The sequence below is a fragment of the Anser anser genome, assembly GCF_964211835.1.
Source record: "Anser anser genome assembly, chromosome: 6".
NCBI classification, from domain to species: Eukaryota; Metazoa; Chordata; class Aves; order Anseriformes; family Anatidae; genus Anser; species Anser anser.
Window position 1 is genome coordinate 12,230,121 of NC_139726.1, and position 22,771 is coordinate 12,252,891.

Here is a 22,771-nt window from a genome sequence, read left to right on the forward strand (position 1 = left end):
AATCAAAGGCTATTTTTCCTTCTGTAATCTATATTTCTTTCTAGAAAGTATTGTCTCTTCCCTATAGTTCTATAACCTATGGGAGTTTATACCCAGATTATGTTTTCATTCATTAGTTGTTCTACTCAGTATACAATACTTTTATTTACTGAAAGAGCAAGGGAAAGAAGTTTTTGCACAAGTGACTGTATACCAGGCATGCTATGAAAAGATTCTCATGGAGGAAGTTTTACCAATTTTCACAGAGGTCTGAACAAGTCAATCTCCTAACCCTAGATGTTCATTTATAGAGCTTGGAGTTAAAAATAGTGGGCGGCCTCCCAAAGTTTTATTCAGGGGCATTGCAGGTGTGAAAGGTGGTAGCAAAAATAATTAGCTTAGTTTCTTAAGTAAGTTTCAAAAGTATGAGCTAACCAGACCACATATCTTAATTAGCCACAGGCCACTTTGGAGAATGGGTTCCTAATTTTGGGGAAGTTTGAGTTCAGAAGATTTAAAGTTGATGCTTAACCCTATCTTACCCATTTGTTCATCAGACTGCCTGAATAAATAAGCTATCAAGCATGCTGTGGGCAAGATCTCCTCACCTCTTCAGTTGCATATGTTTCACTTCACCTCAGTAATTAAACATTCATTGGACAAGAAAGAGGTTAGGGAAGTCATGCGAGAGAGAGGAAAGTCAGGTTACTGCTCCAGTGGTTATTTAATTAGCTAAACAAAGTTGGACAGTTTCAGCAGACACAGCTGAGGAGATCTAATAAGCTCGTTGACTCAGATACTCTGCTGGAAAGACAGAAAACCTGTGTTGGAATCTCTTGTCCATACTAACCAGCCAGAGGACAGAGGGTGGGTCCTTTGAAAAATAATTTCCTAACCACTGTTATTTTTATAGAGACTTAACTTGTGAGAAAAGGATTTCACTGGATTTATGAAATCAGATCTGCTTGGACAGTTGGCTGGGAGGTGAGAGCTATAACAAATGCACTTACCAATAACTAAATTCTGCGTCCTTTTGGTAGGTTAAGATGAGATCCTCATGTGGATGAAAATGGTGCCTATCAGCAGCATTTCCCGTCAAATACTAATTAGTAAATCATATTGAAATTCAACAAAAGAGTTGTTTGGCATGTGTTGATAAAATGCCTTGGGAAGACTGCATAGGAGTACTCTGATGAGGATTGTATTAGAAAGGAAAGAAAAGGACATCTTGTTGCTCTTTATAGCACATAATACTGTTTTTTTTATGGATTTAAAACCACCTAATGGCTTTTTCCTCTAAGGGATTCATCACTTGTTCAATCATTTACACTCTGGTTAACAGTGTTGTGGTATCATCTAAATGCTATAAAAATTTTTCTAGTTTAGTAAAGTCTCTCACACTTTGATTTATCTTTGCAAGTCTCTTCTCGCAGATATTTTTCCAGCCCACCAAAAAGGCATGCAGAGAGGTTCTCAAAGCTGTTTCCAAGCACTAAATCAACAGCACTGGATATTCTGATAGAACAGGCAAAAAATCTGTCACATTTAAACTGTGTGATCTCTATGTTCATGAAAGTGAATGACGTACAGAAGTGAGAAATGAGATTTTCTGCCAATGCAAAGATGAGGCATGGGACTGTAAGAGGAAAATGGGACTCTCATTACTGTAGGGGTAGTAACCTCATGAAAACTTGGTTATATTTTACCCACTTCAAGAGACAAAGTATTTTAATGGAGGAGGTGACCCAGTGCTCCAGAAATGTCTTAGACCCCCATCAGCCAGAACATTATATTTCTTTTGCAATCAGCAGTTTTATTATGATATTTTTTTTTTCTGATTGCTCTTAAATATCTACCAGGCTCAGGAAAATGCAGGAAAGTGAATGAACAAGTGATGAGAGTATAAAGCAGTGTAAGAGAGCTGTACAGTCATAATGGTTTTGTGAGATGTCACCCATCTAGACAATTGATTCTGTTGTACCTTGGAAGGGACAAAAAATTATTAGTAAAGTTTTAGTTGCTTATGGGAGATGTCCTGAGTATTCTCAGTCTATTTCCTACCTATTAGGAAAGGGATGCCCCCTTAACAAAAGCAACATTGCAGCTTGCACCATCTGCAGAAACTCTGATGCATCAGAATTGGATTCCCAGATGAGGTTTTTAGAAGATTAGGAAAGCTGCATTCAGAAAGCCTTGGAGCATCTATTTTGGTAAAATGAACAGTTAATTCTGTGCTTTATCTGGGAACTGTTGTGGAAAAAGAAGTAATCAAGTGCATCTTCAAAAAACAATGTGAACAAAATCAGGGTTATGTGCATTAAAATGATCATGATGACTAAGGAGCAGTTTGAATAATTCAGCTATTGTCTTCACAGATTTCCATTTTTTAATGTGCTTGCTTAAGGGTAGTATTTCTTTCTTTAATGAGGCCACTGGGGACAAAAGGTGGTTGACACGGGGGATTACATTCTCTCAAATTCCTCATGTATAAACTCCTCATATATAATGCAGAGGATGAGTCCCTGAGGTAAGGACCAAACACTGTAGTGATGACTACAAACAAATATATAACATGGCTGAAATGGGATAATGTCAATGATACTTCTATCAGCTATATCAGCAAATTAGACAAGCCAGGCAGTACTTTTTGGCTGAAGTAATTCTGGACAAGTAATTATCATTCAAGGAGGTTAGCAGCTCCACTTGCAACAGTGTTCACTAATGCATAAATATGTACAACCTGTGAGATCAGTGTTGGATAAGTCTAGCCACTCGGATCCCATTGCATCCTGCTGTTTGACAGCACCAACCTGTGCTCTCTGCCCTCAGCTGCATCCAGCTGCCGTGCACTGCTGACAGCTCCTCGGTGCTGTGTGGATTCCATGGGGCAGGTGGGGAGACAGCTGAGACAGCCAGAGCCCCAGTGGATAACTGCAGTAAAGCCATGGCCAGGCATTGAAAAAATGTATCACAAATCACTGAGCTTTTCACATCTCCAGAAAGGCTGCTAAACATTTTTATGATAATCTCACTGCCGTTGCTTCAACTCTGCAGATTCATTCAGGCTTCTCTACACCTGACTTGGAAATCCATCTGCTTTGTAAATTCATTGTTCTTTCTTACTTCAGTGATCTCTGGGATTACTTATCTCCTATGTTTGTTGTTCTTTTTGAAATGCCCATTTGTTTTCTTTTTCCCCAAGTTTCACATTTTTCAGGTTCAAGAGTATAGTTTGTTTTCAGTCTTTGTTAAAATAGTGCATCTCTTTTCATCATCATTACCATGATCATTATTAATACTATTATTATTGCTGTGGTTCAGATAATTTTGTTCAATTTTGAAAAGAGACGAGAGCAAGACTTATGTTTTCTCAGTGTCTTTTTTTTTTGTTTGTTTGTTTGAAATAAAAATTTTTATCTGGTATTTATTATTTCTTCATATAGCAAACATATCTGATAGGTATTTTTTTTTCCTTCTCTCATTTCCCCCCCTGTTAGAAAGCCTTTAAATGTCAGCATCTGTATTTCAGTTTTTGAAGGGCCTTCAGGATCAGACATCCTAAAGGATAATAAGAAACCCCAGAGTTTAGGCCTATTATAAAATTCCTTCATCTCCACGTGATTCTCTCTTCCTGACTCCAGAGAAAGAGAGCTGTCAATTATTGCTCCTGGCTAATGGGAATACAACTAGATTTCAAGAGGACTTAAATGCCCACAATTATCCTTAAAAAAAAAAAAAAAAAAAAAAGTAATAATAATAATGAAAGAGCTTTGCTATACTGTGGAAATGTTGTGTTTAAGTATGGTCTTCAAAAGATTTTAAGCTCACTCCAAACATATTTTCTGTATTCCAGCAAAAGTCCTAATTGTGGATTTTATATAGTCCCTCCCTTGTCAAGCCTGTGCCGTCACATAGAGAAATGGGCCACGTTTTAGCTGGATGTTTTACAAAGACTTGCTCTGACCTGGAGACTAAGTACCCCAGTCTAGTACACCCTGACCCCAAAAATTTGGCGGGGGAGTTGTCTAACACGGGCCTGTCAGCCAGTGGGGAGCCAGAATTTTCTTCCTGTGCAGGGCGGGGCAAAAAAGGTAAACCTAGTTCTAAACTTTGGTCTAATTTTGATTTTAAATTTTTTTTTGGTTGTGTATTGTTAAACAAAGGAAATTTTATTTGCCACCACAATGATTATTTTCTGAGATTTCACTCCTACTGCTTTTTGCTCAGGTACTCAGCCTTTGGCTGTATTGTTAAATCTCAGAGTTTCATGGGAGAAAAATTGGGAAGTATATACCTGCTACTGAGAAGATGGCAATACCCCAGGATTTCACTTTGGCCATACTGAGAAATAAATGCTAGGAGAGCTGTGAAGCATGCTTAATTAACTGGTTGGTAAGAAACCCTCTTCTCTTTCTTTTTAAAGCATAAACAATTGCATCTGTGAGAAGAAATCTATTTCCTTTTAGCACAGGTGTGGCTTTTAAATTCTCTTCACCATACTTCCTATCTCTTCAAATGAAGTTCACAGGAAGGAAAGGTCGTAGTGGTACTAGGAAAGACTTTGTGTATCTTGCTAGCTAAAATGCATTTTCTCCATTTCTCTAATTGTAGTTTACAGAAAATGGTAAGTGGATTGTTGATGTAGCTGGTTTAGCGTTACAATTGCCTTGGTGCCTAAAGAGGAAACAAGGATTTTAGAGTGAAATAACTTTGAGTAGGAGATTTTTTCTATGCAAGGAAATGGTATAGCTATTTCGAGAAGTCAGGACTGCAGTATAGTGTAAAACAGTAAAAGGATCTATGAGGAGGGGGAGAAGGTGGGAAACAGACATTTGGAGGTGGTAGTTGGTATGAAAACTACTTGTTATGTGGTGAGGTTTCATACTTCCAAAAATGTTTAAATCATTCCATAAGACATTATCAAGAAGTCTTGAAGCTTAAAGGAAAGCAGAAAGAAGAAATCCTGGAAACACTAAAACTCTCTCCTTTTTTAAGGATCTATAACAGTAGGAAATAAATTGTATCTCTTCAAAAAGAGCAATTCTGCCATGTCATCCTCAGGAGCAAAGATATTTTAAAATGAAATCTACATTCATAGATTTCTTGCCATTTTCCTGTAAACGTAAAGAGGAGTCTCAACCCAGCTCCTATTGCATCTTTAACTCCCAGAAGCTTTTGTGCCTTGTTAATTACCTTGGCATCTTTGTATGCATTTAGAATACAGCACTTAATGAGCAGATCATATAAGCAGCTGCCTTTTATTTAAGGCATGTGGTTGCAGATCAGATCTTAATTATGTTTCTGTATGAAAGAACAATCTACCAACAAGGTTATGCTTAACTGACTTCTATGGGGGGAAATAAAGGGAGGGAGAAATTCCTGCAAGCAAATATCCTCTTTTTAATAGAATTTCAGGTCATTATGTTAATTCTCTTTTTTGTTCCTGCTTTCAGACTGTGTGCTTGTTTTCCTAAGGCCCAAGCTCCTGAAGTCAGGTGAGAACCTATACATTGACATTTCTATGAATAGAGTGTAGATCCTGGGGTTATGTGAGAAAACTTCAGAGCTTTGTGATGTGTAAAAGCTGATATATCTTGTCCTTTCTCTGTTTAATTTGGGAGGGGGGAAGCAGGAGATGTAAAGCTTTTGTCATTGCCGTGGCTTGAAGCCCATCTTCCCAGGTTGTCACCGTCCTGAGTGACAGGCAGGAAGAGGTGGTTGTGCCAGGGCTAAGCAGGGAGAAGCAAATACCTTCACAAACAGCACCTGTTAATGCTATGAGCATCACCTTGCCAGATTTGAACTGGCAGGTGCATTTTCTGTTTTCTGTGGAAGATCTTTGTATTTTTTTTTTTAATTACACTTCCTAAGTGAAGGTTCAATTTTAAATGGTTTACAGGAGTTTGAAAAGATATATAGGTGTGCTTTGGATATAAGCAGCATGTGGTGGATGATTATAATCAGGTTTTTCATAATCAACAATTTAGATTATACTAACTGCACAGATGCATACTAATTTTTAAGTATCCCTCACTAATCAATGACTTAGTAAAGTGTGATTGCTCTTATGGCTATTTAATAAATGAAGTTGCGTGTCTTTTACATTAACTTTTTCTTGAAATTGACGTTTATAAATGAAAACTGAGAGGACCGGATCCACAAAGGAGAGAGGAATGAATGAGAGAAAATCAGCAGGTGGATGAGATTCCCCACTGGGGAATCTGTGATCTGTATGAAAGTCTTTAACACTCAAATTCTGAGTAATAATTGAATTAAACTAAATAAAACCAAACTAACTAAAAATGATTAAAATGCTTTACCACGTAAACCTTGCCTTTCCTCAGGCATTCTGTAGTTGTTAGTTAAGTGACAGGCAACATGCTTTTTACAGAGGATGGAACTCTCAGTGCTGTATCACTGCAGGTAGACTTTTTTCATCTGTCCTATTTTAGCTGTGTGCTGTCTGTTGCAATATCCTGTTTTTAGGACAAAAGTTCCCTGTGGTAGCTATGGGGTGCGTACATGGGGCATCTGCTATGGCTGGAACTTGAAGGTGCTGTAGGTCCAGGTGCAAGATCTCTTGCTGGTTTAGAAAGATATCTCCTCCTCCCACTCATACAAATGCACCTTTCCTTATATTCTGCATCTCTGTGAGGCAGATGACAGCTGTTCTCTTCAAACTGGGAGACCTCTGCCAAATTTCATCAGCTGAGGAACTGGCTGCTTTTCTGTTGGTGTCTTTGTCCAGGAAAGATGCTTTTATGCTATCTCTGTGAGATGGGAGGTAATGTTGGAACCAGCTCTTTGTGGTACAGTGTCAAATTCTCAAAATGTCAGATTTATTTTTGCATGTGATGGTGTAATTTGGCTTCCTGCTGTGCAAATGAGAGGATTAATTTCCGTAATATAGAAATTAACAGTGCAGTTGATATTTCTCCATCTTGCAGCACAAATTAGCAGTTGTCGGAGACAGTAGCCAGTTTAGCCTCCTTTTGTTCTCCCTTCAAATAGCCATTGATGAAGACACTTGTCCCAATTAAATAATGTTGGATGCCAAATTGGTGTTACCTCTGCCTGCTCCATTTCAATCCTTGTTTGTTTGGCTTAAAGGTTTTAAGTGTTTCCTACAAGTCATTGGTCTGGCTGCTCTTCCCTGAGCAAACAACAGGGGAGAGGGCAAGGATGCTCCACCCCAAGCTGTGAATTCTGGGTGTGATACACAACAGACAAAGGTGTACAAAAGGACCACAGAAGCTTATATGTAACTGTAATTCCTTGAGGATCCAGATAATAAATGCTTTTAGAACTTGAGGGTGTGTACAGGGATTTTAATCTCAAGAGACTAGAATGAATTTGGTTCTATACTGAATCTGGGAGACTTTCCCAGAAGTTTCATAAAGTGCAAGGAAGTTCTGAATTTGGCTTTTTATCTTAATTGTTCCATAAAGCATCATACATTTTGCTTTATGTCTGTCTATAAACTATCAAGCCCCAAAGAGGGATGAGAATTAAAATGCTAATATAAGTTAGCATCATTTATCCTGATGTTGAAGCCACCTAGGATTCAATCATGTTTGAAATGCTGACCGAATGCACCAAGTTAAAGAAAATGCTCTTGTGATTCTGACTTCTTCCTTGGCTAAGCATGTCTATGACAACATATAAATAAAAAGAACAGTGCCATTTCAAGGTTGATTATGATAAAGAATAACACAGTTTTGGGCAAGCTCTCATGTTGGTCTGCTAGGCTGTTTTTCTTTTTGAAAAGAAAGTTTAAATGAGGTGTTATAAACTTGGGTAGGACAAGGCTCTCAGGAAGGACAATGGTATCATCCCCTTCTAACTTCCTAACTTGGTATAGACAGGAACAGGAACCCTCAATCAATTAGTACTCTGTGGTACTAAAAATCTGCTCAAGTGCAGCTGTAGTCAGTTGTTCCATAACCTTATTTCTCTTGTAGAATATATTTCTCTCAGAATTTAGATTTTTTTGATATAAATGTATTCTTACAGCATGCACAGCTCACTAGTGGAACTTTTTGTCCCACTGACATTACTTATGCCAAGTGAAACAACGTTTTTTTTAAAAATTATTATTTTTTCTTATTTAAAAAGCATCGAGAAATCTACGTGGTGTAATAGCTACCCCATAGTGGATGATGGGTTTCTATGTTTTTGTATATAGAAAGATATTTACCAGTAGGAGTTGCGAAATTAAGCTATGCTTTATTTTCCAAGGCTTACAACCTAAGGTAAAGCCCTTGGTGATGATCCCAGTGAAAAAGCTGCCGGACTGTGACCATGGGTCTGACTCAGGTAGGAGATGGCAGTTCCTCTGAAATCATAGACTTTTGCAGATCTGTTATTGACTAATTGCCAAAAATATCAGGTTCAATACAGCTTTTAGTGCTAATGAGTGATAACACCCATTTGGGACTTGGAGTTCCCCATTTCTTCCTACTGCACTGACAGAAGTGTGGGAGCAAAGAAGGGTAGTTCAACTGTAAAGGAGATCATACTACGTGCTCTGTGTGTGTAGGTTTTCTCCTAGAATATTATATGCCACTCCCTATCTTGGAATACAAAGTTTTCCAGTACGCATACTTGTCACTGAATGCTTTCTGTAGGCTATTATATCTGAAATAACTTAAGGATGTTGTGATGTTAGTTTTGGATAACTTTTTTAAAAACAGGCAAACATTGGAAATAATTTATTGTTAACTACAGAAGATGTCAGACTTTCATGCTTGATATAATGGCATTTCATGCAATTTCCATTTTTTTTTATGAACTCGTTCTGGACTTGTTGCAAGGAATAAAAACAAATGTGCTTACATCTGCCTTTATATATGGGTATGATATTTCTACTGTAATGACTTCAGTAGCTACAGCCTTGAAAAGTGTCACTACGCTCAGGACTGCTGTTGCTGAATTCTTTACCATATGGTTCTTGATGGATGGGACTTGCAAAGTGATTCAGAAATCACTTTGTGAATGAACGGGACATGTTTACTGTTATTCAATGGAACCATGTTATTCATTGCACTGTATCTTGGCAACTGCCATTTTCATGGGGAAAATATCTACAATTTGAGAAGTTATTATCTCCAAAGAGTTATGTTGAAGTTGTGATATCTGTTAGTAGCCATTCTTTATCTGTTTTAAATGCATGGATCATCTGCTGTGTAGTCAAAACTGTCTGATCAGTCTTCATGTGTCATAGGTGGAGAGAAGTGTTTTCAGAATCAGCCCGCACTAAGAAATGTGTCTGACATGAATTGGTCTCTAGAGGCTCTTTTTGTTGATTGTGAACTGCTATACTTTCTCTAGACAGCTAAATTTAGCTGAGACAAATCCAGCCTCTGGTGAAGGACCAGAAGTATTAACAATTGTTCTTGATGGAGAGGATGGTGTGTGTGTGTGTGCGTGTAATAAGCCTGGCTTGGTGTGAATAGTAAAGTGAATCGTCTCAGGAAAATAGTGCATCAAATGACTAAGGTGGACAATATTTGTCAACAAGGAGTTACTGAAGCCACGGTGCTCTTTATCCCCAACTCAGTTCATAAACAACTTACAAGGTAAACATAGGTGTGCGTACCCATTCAGAGTCCTGCAGGGTTATTAGTGTGTGCAGTGTCACTGGGTGTTAGTATCTGATCATGACTTTGTACAGAAATAGGGGAATGCTGCATGTAGCTTGGAAACAGCATAACCACATTAGTGAATGAGCAAGGGAAGTGCTGCTGCATAAATATTAATAACTTGGGGTGGCTGCAGAGCTTTGTATTGCAAAGAACTCTTCTGTCTACTCCCCTGACTTCTGGGTGTCTTGGGATGAAGCATGCTGTTGCTTCCTGATTCATGTAAGGTATAATGGAGAAACAATAATTATCTGCAAGAACTATTTCAAATGGCTTTACTTTCATTTTACTTTGTGGCGGTCTAAGTATAGCTCTAAAGGGCATGCAACTGCTGCACTTGCATCAGCTTCAGAGGCAGTAGTGACTTGTAGCACTGTTAACAATACTGAAGGAGAAACCAGAAGGCTCATCCATACACTTGTGCTTGGAGTATTTACCCAGTGGTCTTTCACTGTGGTGATTTACACTTTTTCCACACCGCTGCTCTCTGAAGTACAATCTAATTAGTAAAAGATGTTTGAGATGCTTTTCATATCAGATGAGTTTCCTACTCAAAAAAAAAAAGGCAAAAAAGTCTTAGTTTTGTTTCCTACAAATCAATAAGAGTTGATAACAAGACTTTTTTCTACATTTATAGAAACATGAAAAATGTACTGTCTGAACTGAAAGAAATATTTTAAAAACAATGTCTTATTTTGAAGTGTGTTTTTTACCTTTAGATATTGTTTATTTTAGGACATGTAAATAGCTGAGGTTTTTCTACATGTTATAACAGGGCTTGTTATAATTGCTCATAAGTGTATGACAGTATCAGTTACCGAAAGGCTGAGAAATTTCATGAGCAGAACCTGTAGCAAAACCTCAAATACATGCTTGTAGATGTGCATGCAGACACAACTTTTGGTCAGTTCCATTTAAAGCAGGAAGCTTTGACAATATACTGTAGAGAATTAAATCTGTATCTGTGTGCCTGAGAGGCTCTGTGTAGTGTTTGGAAAAATTTTTGCGTTAAGGATATTGTGTGAGAGGCAAGGAAATGTAGCTCAGCACCTCTTGTTTTGGACTGAAAGACATGAGAAATGTTATTGTTACAGCTATAGGATAGCAATACACTTCCTTTCAATCCACAATAGTCTGTAGCTCTAGTATCAAAAATCAATTTCCTCTGATGGATAGGTTTGGACAGTTCTTGGTATCAGTGCTTTCTTTAAAGGTGAGAGGGAAGATGGTCTATTTGATTTTCAGTTTTGCATTTTGAATGTCAGATGCACTGTTCTTCTAGAAAATGAAGAATGAGTTATGAAGGAGGGAGGAGATGCTTTTTATATTCTGCTGTTGAATATGATAATTTAAATTTAGAGGATACTTTCATAGTTGTTTAACTGTCTTCTATGGGACGTATATAGCTCTTACTATCATACCAAGCATTAAATATGTATTCTGAGGGAAAGATAAGATACTATTTTCCAGTTTATAAATGTTTTGAGTCTGAAATGTGATCTACAGGTCAAGTCAAAGAAAGGATAAGAACAAAGTGCAGAGCTTATATGCTGCTTACATTACAAATTAGGCCTTTACTTTGCATAGCAGTGATGTTTCCCTCTTACTCCTAAGAGACAACTTTAAGCTGACTAGATCATGTTGAGAATCACCAGGTGGAGTTATTGCACACACTTTGTACATCTTTTCTAAGTACATAAGCACTGTTAAGGATGTAGCTACATTAGTTTTTATTTTGTGATATAAGTTGACTGCAGGGTGTAGTGTAAGTCACAAGGGATGCTATTTTCCCTCTTAAATTTCCTATCTAGAGCCTTTTCTGTTAGTCCCCAGGAAGCAGGCAGTTATATCTGGTTAGTGTTTTCAGAACTGTCTACAGGTTGTTGGCAAGCACCTCTCTTCTAGGTTTGTGTATACAGTGAAAGGAAACACCTTGCATAATACATATAAACCTGAACTGTGCATCAGACAAGATTGTACAGGTGAGGAATATGCAGATAAAGGGTGTGATGTGTTACGGATGAGGAAGTCTGGGTTGCTGTTATCAAGTGTGGAAGAGGAGTCAGAATCAACAAGGAACAGGGGAAGAGACAAGCTGCCCAGTTTGAAGCTGCTGCAGGAGGAGAGATGAGGAGTGTCACGCGGGGTCTGTGAAGAGAGAGGAGAGGGTGGGTGGAAGTGGGAGATGAAGGCAAATGCTGTGGGGAACATCCAGAAGAATGGAGAAGAGGATAAGGAAATAGAAGACACAGCATGGTGAGAATGGGTGATGCAATGCAGAAGAGAAATATGCTGAGGGCCCTGGGGTACATGGCAGGCAGGCAGGTACAAAATAAACTTGGAAAATGCTGCAGGGAGAGTTCTGACCCTGCTTGGCCTCGCTCTGCACTGCTGGCAGCCAGAGCGGGCAAGAATGTGACAGGCGTCTGTCACCATCAGGCTTCCCCCTGGGGGGATGCAGGTGCTGTATCTACCTCGGTCTAATGAAGAAAGTATTGATTAATTGGGAATCTGCATGCAGAGGTATAGTGATTCTGTCTGAATGTCAGTAAGATGATGTGAATGTCTCCTTTAAATGTTAAGATATTCTTTAGATTGTAATAATATGTGTTTCTTTTGCTTTTTGGAGTCAATCCAGTGAGGTCACTGACTCAGATCTTTCAAAGTCAAGGTGGTGTTTAAACAGTACTTAATTTCTGCCTTGAAAACTCTGGATTAAATACCCATTAAATGAAGGCACTCAACATAACACTCGAAACTGGGGAAACATCTACTGATACTTAAATAGTAAAGGCATAATTAATAGGAACTAACTTGTTAGTTACTGGTGGATGTGTGGGGAGTTTACAATGCATGTCCACCTTCAAATAAAGGCATAACAAAGACAATTTAAATCAACAAAAAGTTCAAACCGAGTAAATTTTCACCAAAGAGTTTCCTCTGTTATGCTTAAATGTAGTGGATGGTAGGGTGTTTAGGGAATAATACAGTCTTGCTGGGAGAAACTTAGCTATATGGTATGCAAGAGGATAGTCTTGAGGATCACATTGATCTCTTATCTTTCAGTTCATAAACCCCTAAAATGTCCTTTGGGGCAAACAAATCCTCTACATCTATAAAAGAAAACTTCCCTGTTTGTAAAGGGTGGTTGAAGCACAAGTACTTTCCTGTTTTAAGATCCTGAATTCTATCTCTATATTAAACTGAATCCAAGTCTGGCATGCCAACTTCCCAGATACTTGGAAGTACATATGCTGTATAACTGTTCAGTCTATAGGAAGTTGGTTTTCACATGGTGAGCAATAGGTGTGGAAACTGAATAGTTAGTGGGTCAACCATCCTGAATTTATGCACTGTCATTTGAGAATTGGCAGGCAATTTGGGAAATGGTGCTTCTAATATTTAAGTGTGCTTTGCTCACACCAGACTGTAAGCCCCATATCTCACTGAAATGTTGATAAGAAATGCTCATGTTCCCTATAACATATTGAGACAGAGACATCCTGGATGCTCCCATTTTCTAGAAAAATGCTCATTATTAAACTTTAAACTGTGGGACCTAAGAGAGCAGTATTTCTGTATGTCACTGTTATGCTACCAGGTTGATGGACACAGGAAAAAGGAGAAATGAGTGAGGACCCCCCCCCCACACACACACACGCACTTTTTAGCTCTTAGGAAGAATAAATTGTTTACGTATTTTTCTCTCCTCTCCTGCTTTTTCTCAGATGACACTTTATTGTCCTCCTGTTGCTAAACTGATATTGCAAGAAATTACCTATTGTGAAGCTGGAGAAAGCAATATTGCCACTTGCTCCTGTCACTTAGCTTTCTATGAGTTAAGGTTACCAAAATAAAGAGTAAGGGGGTGGGAAGGAGTGGGAAACAGGGCAGTGGAGAAAATGACAACTCTGTCTAGGAGGATTCTCTGTGAATCCAAGAAAGGTGCTAGTCAAAGAAGTGATCATCATCTATGCAACACATGAGTATCTGTAAGTAATTAGGTGTACAAGCTAGCAAATCACTTATAAGAAGACATGCCATGGGGTCTGAATCATCACTGATGATCTTTCACATTATTGGTGTGAATGCAAGGAATGTTAATATCCCTGCCTATTTACCTTCTGAGAGACAGATGACACTTTCTAGCAGTGACTCTGCATAAGAATATGCAGATACGTGGAGAAGATAAATTATATCAGCAGAGTGAAGCCTTCAGCAGAATTCACAGATTTATCTAGGAAACTTTCTGATTCCTCACTGAGACACATAACTGCAATAGGATGTCCTTGGTCTCCCTGCATTTTGCTGGAGGCTTTTGTTATAATCTTCATTTCTAAGGGAGAAAAAGATTGTGTTATAGCCTGGTTAGTCTGCCTCTGTATTCTGGTTGCAGAAACTTTCTGGACATTAGGGATGCTTTCTTAAACAGTAAAGAGGAAAGTAACAATCACATTTATTAATCACTGCTCTTGTAATTCTTTCCAAAGTTTTCATACTTTAAAAACTTGGCAATCATTACTCATACTAATTATCTGGATCATATTTCTTGAGGTCATTTAGCTACCCTTTGTGTCTCCTGCTTTGTTTATAGTTATTAGGTTCCTGTTCCATATGGTGTCCATATGGATAGGTATAGTTAGGTACTGTCTGACTAAATCAGACCCAAGGTCTCATTCATATTCTATATCTGACGGTGGTGGGCATCATCACTTTCAGAAGAAGGCATAAGAATTTTCATCATTAATATTTCTCATGTGCCTATCAGAAATCCCACTTAAAACCAGCCTCTGTTTACCTAGATAAACACTTTTCATATTTTCCATCTCTCCTAAAATGTTTTACCTTTGGCCGCTAATGATTCAGATTCGCACAAACTCTTGTGTCTGTGAATATGTAGTCACTCTAGGAATCTTTCCAACATCTTTTCCTCACTGACTTTCCATGGCAATGAAAACTACAACCCTGTGGAAATTTGTAGCTACATTTCAAGCACCCTGACCACCTTCATATTATGAGAAAAAGAGAATAGAATTCCAAATTTAAGTCTGTTTAACTGACTCTTCTTTCATTTAAAAAAAAAAAAAAAAAAACTTTTTTGGTAACACATTATTATCTCTTTCCTAGAATAAACTAATACATTTCCCCAATACTTAACATCTCTGTTCAAGTACTGCATTTCCCAAGCTGTTCTTCCCCTTTAAAATCCTTTATAATGTTGCAATGTCCTTTGGGAATAGAATGACTAGAACAGCATAGGTGTAATAGATGAGGTGATACAATTTATTAATTCAGTGATTCCTTATTCTCCGTCACATACACCATCTTAATATTGTATTTATTCTCTGGCTACTCTTGATCAGAGGTTGTAAGTGAACTGTCATTGACCAAAAAAAAATATATATAATAATGTCAAGGGGAGTGAAGTTAGGATGTCATGAATAAAGGCAAGGTTACATTGAATGGATGTGGAGGGAAAAGGTCTAAACAACAGTTAAGAGGGGTAATTCGGCACCTTGGTGTCCCTGCATACGGTTAATATATTTCTGATACTTTTTTTTTTTCAGGAAAAAGAAAGAGTAAGTTCTAATTGGATTCTGAAAAGCTAACTTAAACCTTGCTCACTTTACTATGTGTTAATTTCAGGACTTCCTGCTTAAAAACAAAGGACAAATTAATGAAATATCATTCCAAAAAAAAAAGTTCACAGAACTTCAGTTCATAAGAGGATTGCATGGTAGGATCATCTGCAGTGAGAAAAGTTTGAGTAAATTGACATAAGCAACTCCTAGCTCTGTACTCCTAGGAGGGCGTGCAAACCCCTTTAGTAGGGCTGTTCTGGTGGGATCTTCTACTTCTGAAGGATGGCAAATTAGATAAAGTTGGATTCCTTTTCTGGGATTGATTTCAACTGATATGGTGCATACTCAACAGTTGCCTATAATTTTGGTCTCTGAATAGTTTTGGGCTCTGCAGTTGCTGTCAAAGCTTGAAGGGTTATGTGTGCACGTGATACCAGCTCATGTATACCATGTAATAATGAGTAATTGTGAGTGATTTGGTACAATGAGCACAACCAATGATTTGTGAGGTCAGAATGATCTCAGAAGTGTCAGTATTTGCTACAAACCTCACTATGAATTACCGTGTCATACCTGACCTATTTCACCTGAGCTCAGGCATCAAACCTTTGGCCAACCTTTGGCTAGTTTTTTACTGGTAGCAAGATGAGGTAACCTGCTTTCCCCACAACTCTGACCTCTCCAAACCCTGTATTTTCATCTAAGCTCAAATCTCAGATTTAGTATTATGAGAAATACAGAGCTGCTGTGAGCCATTGCTTTCTTCCTGGGACCCAATGGCTCTTTCTAGGGGTCTGTGAATGGTGACAAGCCAGTTGAGAGTAAGGTTAAGCTTGCAAAGTGATAGTCTTCACAGATGTTGTAAGTTAAAAACTGTTGAAAACCACTTCAGTCTAGTCAACAGCTAATGGCAAACTCAACACCTGATTTTTTGTTATCTGAATGCAATCTTCGCACAGAAACTACTTCTAGTTTCCCTAAATGGTTTGAAGAGGTTTTCTTTTGTAGTCTTATTCTAATTGTAGAGTGAAGCAACCTTGGAAAATTGTTAGGGAAAATATAAAAATATATTGAAATGTATTTATTTCAGTGTAGTGTTGTGCTCTCAGGAGTTTAAATAGGTGGAGAGTCTCTGGAAGAAAGGAAAATGAATTTAAACCCAAGGCCAGAATGATTAGTCAGTGAGTCTGAGCTGCAAGTTCATGCCTATTAGGGTGTTAAAAGGGAGCAAGGAATTTCAACCTGAAATCTTGATATGTAGGAGGGTCCCCACTTCTCAGGAGGTCAATTGGATAGCATAAAAGACAATAAACAAGAAAAGTGTTTTGGGTTTCCCCACATCAAGTTGTTGGTGGTGGGAAATCATTCTTCTGAGGAGAAAAGGTTGGTATCTTGACAAAATACTATAGACCTCATATTAGCATATTATTCAGGTAAAAAAATGACATAAGGAAAGAGAAGTGGACAGTTTGTGACATTCAGAATAGGTGTTTAAGAGTAACAAAAATAGCTGTGGGTTTTTTTTGAATTAGAATACAATAATTTGGACTAGATGCATTCTGTTGTCTACTGCTAAGAAGGAAAAGCATGTGTTTGGTCACTGAAAGCTCAGATATGTGGAAGTGTTGACTTTCCCCATGGGCAACGGAGTGGGAAGCAGAACGCCTACAGGTGGTCACTAGAGTGTAGAGTCCCTGTGAAACACATACTATGTCATTCCTCAGGCGGCTGCTCTTTGAAGCTAGAAATCATTCATTTTTTTCCCTATTTCCTCCATGTTACTTCATCTTGACCTCTGTGAAACTGCTTTGCCTCATTGTTCATAGAGTTCTGAAGACTGGTGCAGAGCCTTGAGAGTAGTATCCTAAGCAACAGGTTGCTCTAATACCATTATCTCAACTAAAAAGGCCAACATTTTCTGTAATCCCTATCTTCGCCCCTTGCCCTGCAAAATACCAGTCTGACTACTCTTACAATGCAAGCTGAATAATCTTGGAGAAACAAATGGAAACTAGCAGCTAAGAAACAATGGAACGTGACATGGAGAACCTGTTATGATCTTAAAAATTCCTCTGAAGTGGAATTGCAGCTCAGAACAGTAAACTGTCCCTTATACTGGCAGGAGGAATATGTTACCCCAAATGACACTGGCATTCAGCAGCTTCTGCCACAGTCCACGCTATTTATGTGGCACTTGTCAATACAAGGAATGCACGCTACTATTGAGAAGCATATGGCTCATATTGTGCAAACAATAGTGTAGTTGTTTGAGCTTGAGTTGTCCCTTAGTTTAATAAATATCTCTCTATATATTAATCTAATGATCTGCAGGCCTTCCATATGACCTGTGAATTCTGATTTGACATATCTTGTCTGTTACCTTACCTAATCTGGTAGGCCCCAGCCTGGTGTGAGCTAACTGTCTCTCAGAACAGGGAGAATGAGGTGTTATGTGTTTGAGCTCCATTCTTATAGACAATATGGATGCATATGATTTGGGTCTCTTGGTTCTGTAAACTCTGTCCTGAAACTGATAATGGGGGTGGGCAATGAAAACGTGCTCAAGAAAAAGCTTAAATGGCCTTTTTGTAAATTAATGTTTTCTTACTAAATAAACAACAAGTGCCAAACCCATTTAAGAATACTCAGGGACTGGCTGTGGCTGGGCATCAGTCTGTATGTGGTGAGCAACTGCATTGTGCGTCACGTGTGTATGTGTATACGCATCATTATTATTTTCCCTCCCTTTTCTGTCCTGTTAAACTGTCTTTCTCTCAACCCATGAGTTTTGCCTTTTTCTGATTCTTTCCCCCATCCCACTTGGGGAGGTAGGGGGGCAGGAGAGGGGAGCGAGGTTAGCGAACAGCTGTGTGGTACTTAGCTGGCTGCCAGGTAAAACCCGAACAGGATGCAAGCTGTACTGCAAATACATCAGAAAGCGTGTGGCCTCCAAAATTCGCTGTCCGAAACCCTGATGGGGAGTAAGTGCTCCCTGCCGATTTATTCTATTATTTACCAGGCGAAGACAAAGCTGTCAACAATGATATCTCCTTCCCAATTAAGCTCACTATTTCACTCCATAAATCACAGCATGCCTTCTCTGTGGGGAAAGAAAACCTGTACAATTTCTAAAAATGTTCATAAACAGTGTGTGGGAAATAGCTTTTTTTTCTTAACCAAGCACATTCCATCATATTGCTTTAATATCAAATCATGACCAAAACTATTAAGGAGACTAGGCAACTGTGTTACATTTTAATGCCAGGTGAAGGTCTGCTGAAGTGTTCTTTTCTTACAGGAGGCTGATCATCTTGATTAATATTATTTTCTAGCTCTTTCCCACCAGGCTATGGGGGGGGGGGGGGGGGGGGGGGGGCATCTGTCTACAGGGGTTTCTTGTCCCAATACAGTATTCTCTGTCTTCCTAAAAGCATCCAGTGATAGAGCTGCCAACACCTTTTCCAGAGAGCTAATTGCAGTGCTCTGCTACCTGAATTCAGGAAGCTTCCATTAGTGACCAGCCTGGCTCCTTCATGCTACAGTATAAGCCTATTGCTACTTGGACTTTTTTTTTTTACTTCATCATAGGACTGAGGTTGTGTTTTTGTTTTGCTTTGCTTTTGCCAGAGCATTGTGTGAGAAACTAGTTGAGCACTGTAGTACACAGTCCTTTACACTGAGCAAAACAGAGGGTGTAGTCACAAAACAGTCACAAGATGGCAGGTTGGATATCCTGTTTCCCTGTGGGGAGCGTGTCCACCTGGCTGCCCAGCTGACATGAGAGAGAAGTACTTCTTGTGTCCCATGGTCACGAGAAGAGTAAGGCTGGGTATTCCTGTCAGGCACTTCATAATGTACTTCCCATGGGACTGAGGGAGTAGGGGCTGAAAAGTGTCTGTTACATATAGTGTTGTGTTTTAGCAGTTATGCAGAACCTGTGACCCTATAGAAAAAGTGTAATAACCCAAACAGCTAATGATCTGTTGTGGATAAACACAATTTATGTATATTTTGAATGGCAAGTATGGGAAATAGCTGTGCATATTTCCTAGATATAAACTGGTATATTTGTCCTAGTGGCCCTGCATATGCAGTTCACTTTGTGTTTTTAGAGGCTTTACCACTTAGAAATGAGGTTAGGATGTGGTAGCTGGATGTAATGATCAGCAAAGACTAGGAGCTTTGGGAGAAAAAGGATAAAGCACTTGCCTTGCCAGCAGAAGCAATTGTGCTGGGTCCATACCACTGCTGAAGGATGTCCTTTATGGCCTGGTGTAGGGACGGAGAAGCAACCTTCAAGCAGAGGCTTTTGTGCGGGAGGCTCCTGTCATCTTTCCTCCCTCTTTCTCACTACTACTAGGGTGAAAGTGTCTCCCGTACACAGCCCTTTTGTGGGATGGTGTGGATCTAGGTTTAGGAAATGTAACAGCAGAAATAGCAAGCCGGCATGGCATAGCATGATAGTAGTCTCTTCAGAGACTTAAATGTATGTAAGTGAACTAGCACTGTTCAAACCAAGCTTTCAGGTGTGCTCCCCAGTCATGGAATATACAAATAATTATGATGATATTTCCTTTGTTTTTTGCCTTTTTTTTTTTTGGAGACCAAGCTGATAGTTTCTATGCCTTAACTTTAAAGGGAAACATGAAAATCTGCTGGGACAGAGGAAAAATTGAAGGGTTTAAAATTTTTGCTCCAGATAGAATAAAAATGCTAAAGAAATTGGAAATGTCTAGAAAGTGAACTAGAAGCATGAGACTTTGAAACCCCATGAGTTGTTATGCTAACAAAACACTTCTATAATCTCAGGAGAATACAGGACTGGAAAATGTTTGCTGGGTTTTCAAGTCCAATCTCTTCTCATTATATACAGTGTGCTGTTCATAAACTGATCAAACTCCATTTTAAAAATAAGAGGAGAATGAGGTGCCTTTGCCTTTACTACTGGGAGACTTTTCTAGAGTTACAGTGCTGTGAGAGTTTTAAAATTTTCTCTGCTTTCCAGTATGAGCTTATTTAGGGCCAACTTGCTCTAGTGTAGGATGCTATACCTGTATGACCTTTATATACTTACTGTTCCCAATAACATTACAGGTTGTCCTTGCCCAGATAAGCATGTGCTTTACTGATCAGCAGAGTTTGGATATTTGGCATGAGAAGCATAGTGCTTGTGCTAAAGAAACCAACACTGACATAAGGGTGTCTGCAGCCACTAGAGAGAGACAAGCTTATACTAAGTCTAAAAGCTGTAGAGCATAGTAATAAATCCTTCATAAAGTTGCCTGTGGAACACATTTAAACACCTCTTTTGTCCTTGTGGTTTTGAATCACCTAAACTGTTTATGTAGGATGTGATGAAATGAGTCTGCTGTGAAGAATTTTGCCCTGACTGACAAACGCATGTCTACTCAGTAGGACTTTTGGGAATAATCAGTATTTAAGTTTGAGTTTATTGAGCCCATGTTGTCAGAGGTGAGATGGACCTGCATCTGAGACCTTGTCTGGTTTGTTCACTTTTTCCTACTCCTCTTTTGCCTCCCATCTTTCTTCCCTTTAATGGTGGTTAGGTTTTCCTCTACTGTTTTGTTACTAGTCCAAAAACTCACTGTTTGGAACTCAAGTCCCTGTGCTCCAATGCATTGAGATGGTGTTTTCGAGCTGGAGCCTGCATGCTAGCTCCAGGCTTTCTCTAGTCTGTTTCCATTATATTATAGCAATGTTCCAATATCCCGCACAGTTGGAAATCTATTGCGCTGGGTGCTATACATGCAAGCAGAGCAGGGAGGAGAGGAATCCTGGCATGGTTGGTTCAAATAAAATACTGAATGAAAGCATGTCAGGGAGTATATTGACACAGATTTTGAATAAGAGAGCTCAGACAACATTGTGAAGAACATTAGTGGTGGTTACTGAAAGTCTCAACAGAGTTGGGACTATCCTGACCAGTATCCTAATAAAAATGAAGTCTCAGGCTTCACTGAATATCTGCTAGCAACTCTAGCCCAATCCCAGCTGCTTCATGGGGAATATGGTTGAGAGCTGTTAATTGCTGCAGTTCTTTTAGATCACTTGAAGATCTTAAAGGAGTTGTGCACTCCCGGAGTGATTTTAAAACCAACAAAGAAAAACCAATTAACCAAATTAAGTGCAACGAAGAAAAAACTGTGGTGTAGAGAAGCTGTTCAGTGGGGTGTCTTGATCTGTGTGTGTGTTATTAGTTAATTTCCTGATTACTCATGTTCTTAACTTGAGCAAATTTTAATATGTAATAGAAAATTGCTATCTCTGGAGTACGTCAGCATTTCAGCCTCAAACCATGCAAAATGTTCTGTTTGAAAGAGGGGAGAGGGGAGAAACAGGACACATTCTAGGCAAAAGGGATGAGAATGCTTTCTTCTTCCAGCTGGTAAAAAGAATATACATATGTACAGCTATAATTTGCAGCTCTTAACTATATCTGATCTTAACTTACAAAAATTTTTAGTAGAAAGCTGAGCATTTTGTTATAGCTTATACAGCAAATCTGTCAATTTGGAGTTGCACAAAGAATGCTGACACAGGTTCACATGTGCAAAGATTTTTTTTTATTGGGGTCTCTAGCTGGTTGAATTTAAGAGCAAAAGTGAATTTGGGGAAAAGGAAGACTTAAATGGGGCAGAGACAAGAAGAGGAGAGGGAATCCTGCAGACCATCCAGTGAGTTTATCTAGCAATGTTCAGCCACGTGGCTTTACTATTAACAGTCGAAAGAGCAATCCTTTTCAACTTTTAGTGAAAGTCTGATGCTCTTCCTTTCCTCGTTCTAAAACTGAAGCTGAATGCAACCCTTGGTTTTGAAAATACCTGGAGGTGCTGAAATGAGTTCTATGAAGCATTTTCACATCTGGTAATACTCAACAGGAGAAGTGGATCTGAATTTCAATGTGTGTTGGAGGAATTGTTGATCAATTTACTTTAACGTTAGCTCCAGAATCTGATGATAGATCAGTACAAATATGGGTTGGAGGGATGCTCTACTAGATGGGAGGAGAGATGATCAGATTTTTAATTTGAACACGGTCTTTAGACTGTTGCATTCATAAATAAAGATCTAAGATTCTGAAAAACTATTTGTGAAATGATTTTTAACTCTTGTGGCCGTGAGATAGTTATTGAGGGGATTTGTTTGATGTCTCTAATGTTGAGTTGAATGTTAAATTGAATAGATTTGATATGTGCTCTTTGTGTAATAAAGCTTCAGTGCTGAAAAGGATAGGAAGAGCTTGATACTTTGCAAAGGAACAGATATATTTGGTTTCCAGTACTGAAAGGAAACTCAGTGAAGGGTGCTGATCTCCTGAGAAGCTAAAAACAGCCTTAAGAATAGAGGCAACAGAGTGTTTTGTATGTAGCCTTGAAAGCAATGTTTGAAACAAAGAATGATATTATTTTCACACCTGCATAGCACTGTAGAAAGGTCACAAGCTGTAAATGCACTAAGGACTCCTGTATTTTAATATCTTAAACTACAAGGAAATATTTATCTTGAAGTAAATTATAGCTAAGAGCATGAAACATTGTCAGCTGACCA

General features: G+C 38.7%; 1 long non-coding RNA gene across 14 annotated transcripts in view; it reads left to right on the forward strand.

Moving 5' to 3' along the window:
• Nucleotides 1-4,462: 4,462 nt before the first annotated feature.
• LOC310901738 overlaps nucleotides 4,463-22,771 on the forward strand; it is a 283,646-nt gene continuing 265,337 nt past the window's right edge. For all 14 annotated transcript variants that reach the window (XR_014586092.1, XR_014586093.1, XR_014586094.1 and 11 more), the window contains exons 1-3: nucleotides 4,463-4,603; nucleotides 5,433-5,474; nucleotides 8,218-8,295. This is a non-coding gene — a long non-coding RNA (uncharacterized lncRNA). The remainder of the gene's footprint in view (nucleotides 4,604-5,432; nucleotides 5,475-8,217; nucleotides 8,296-22,771) is intronic.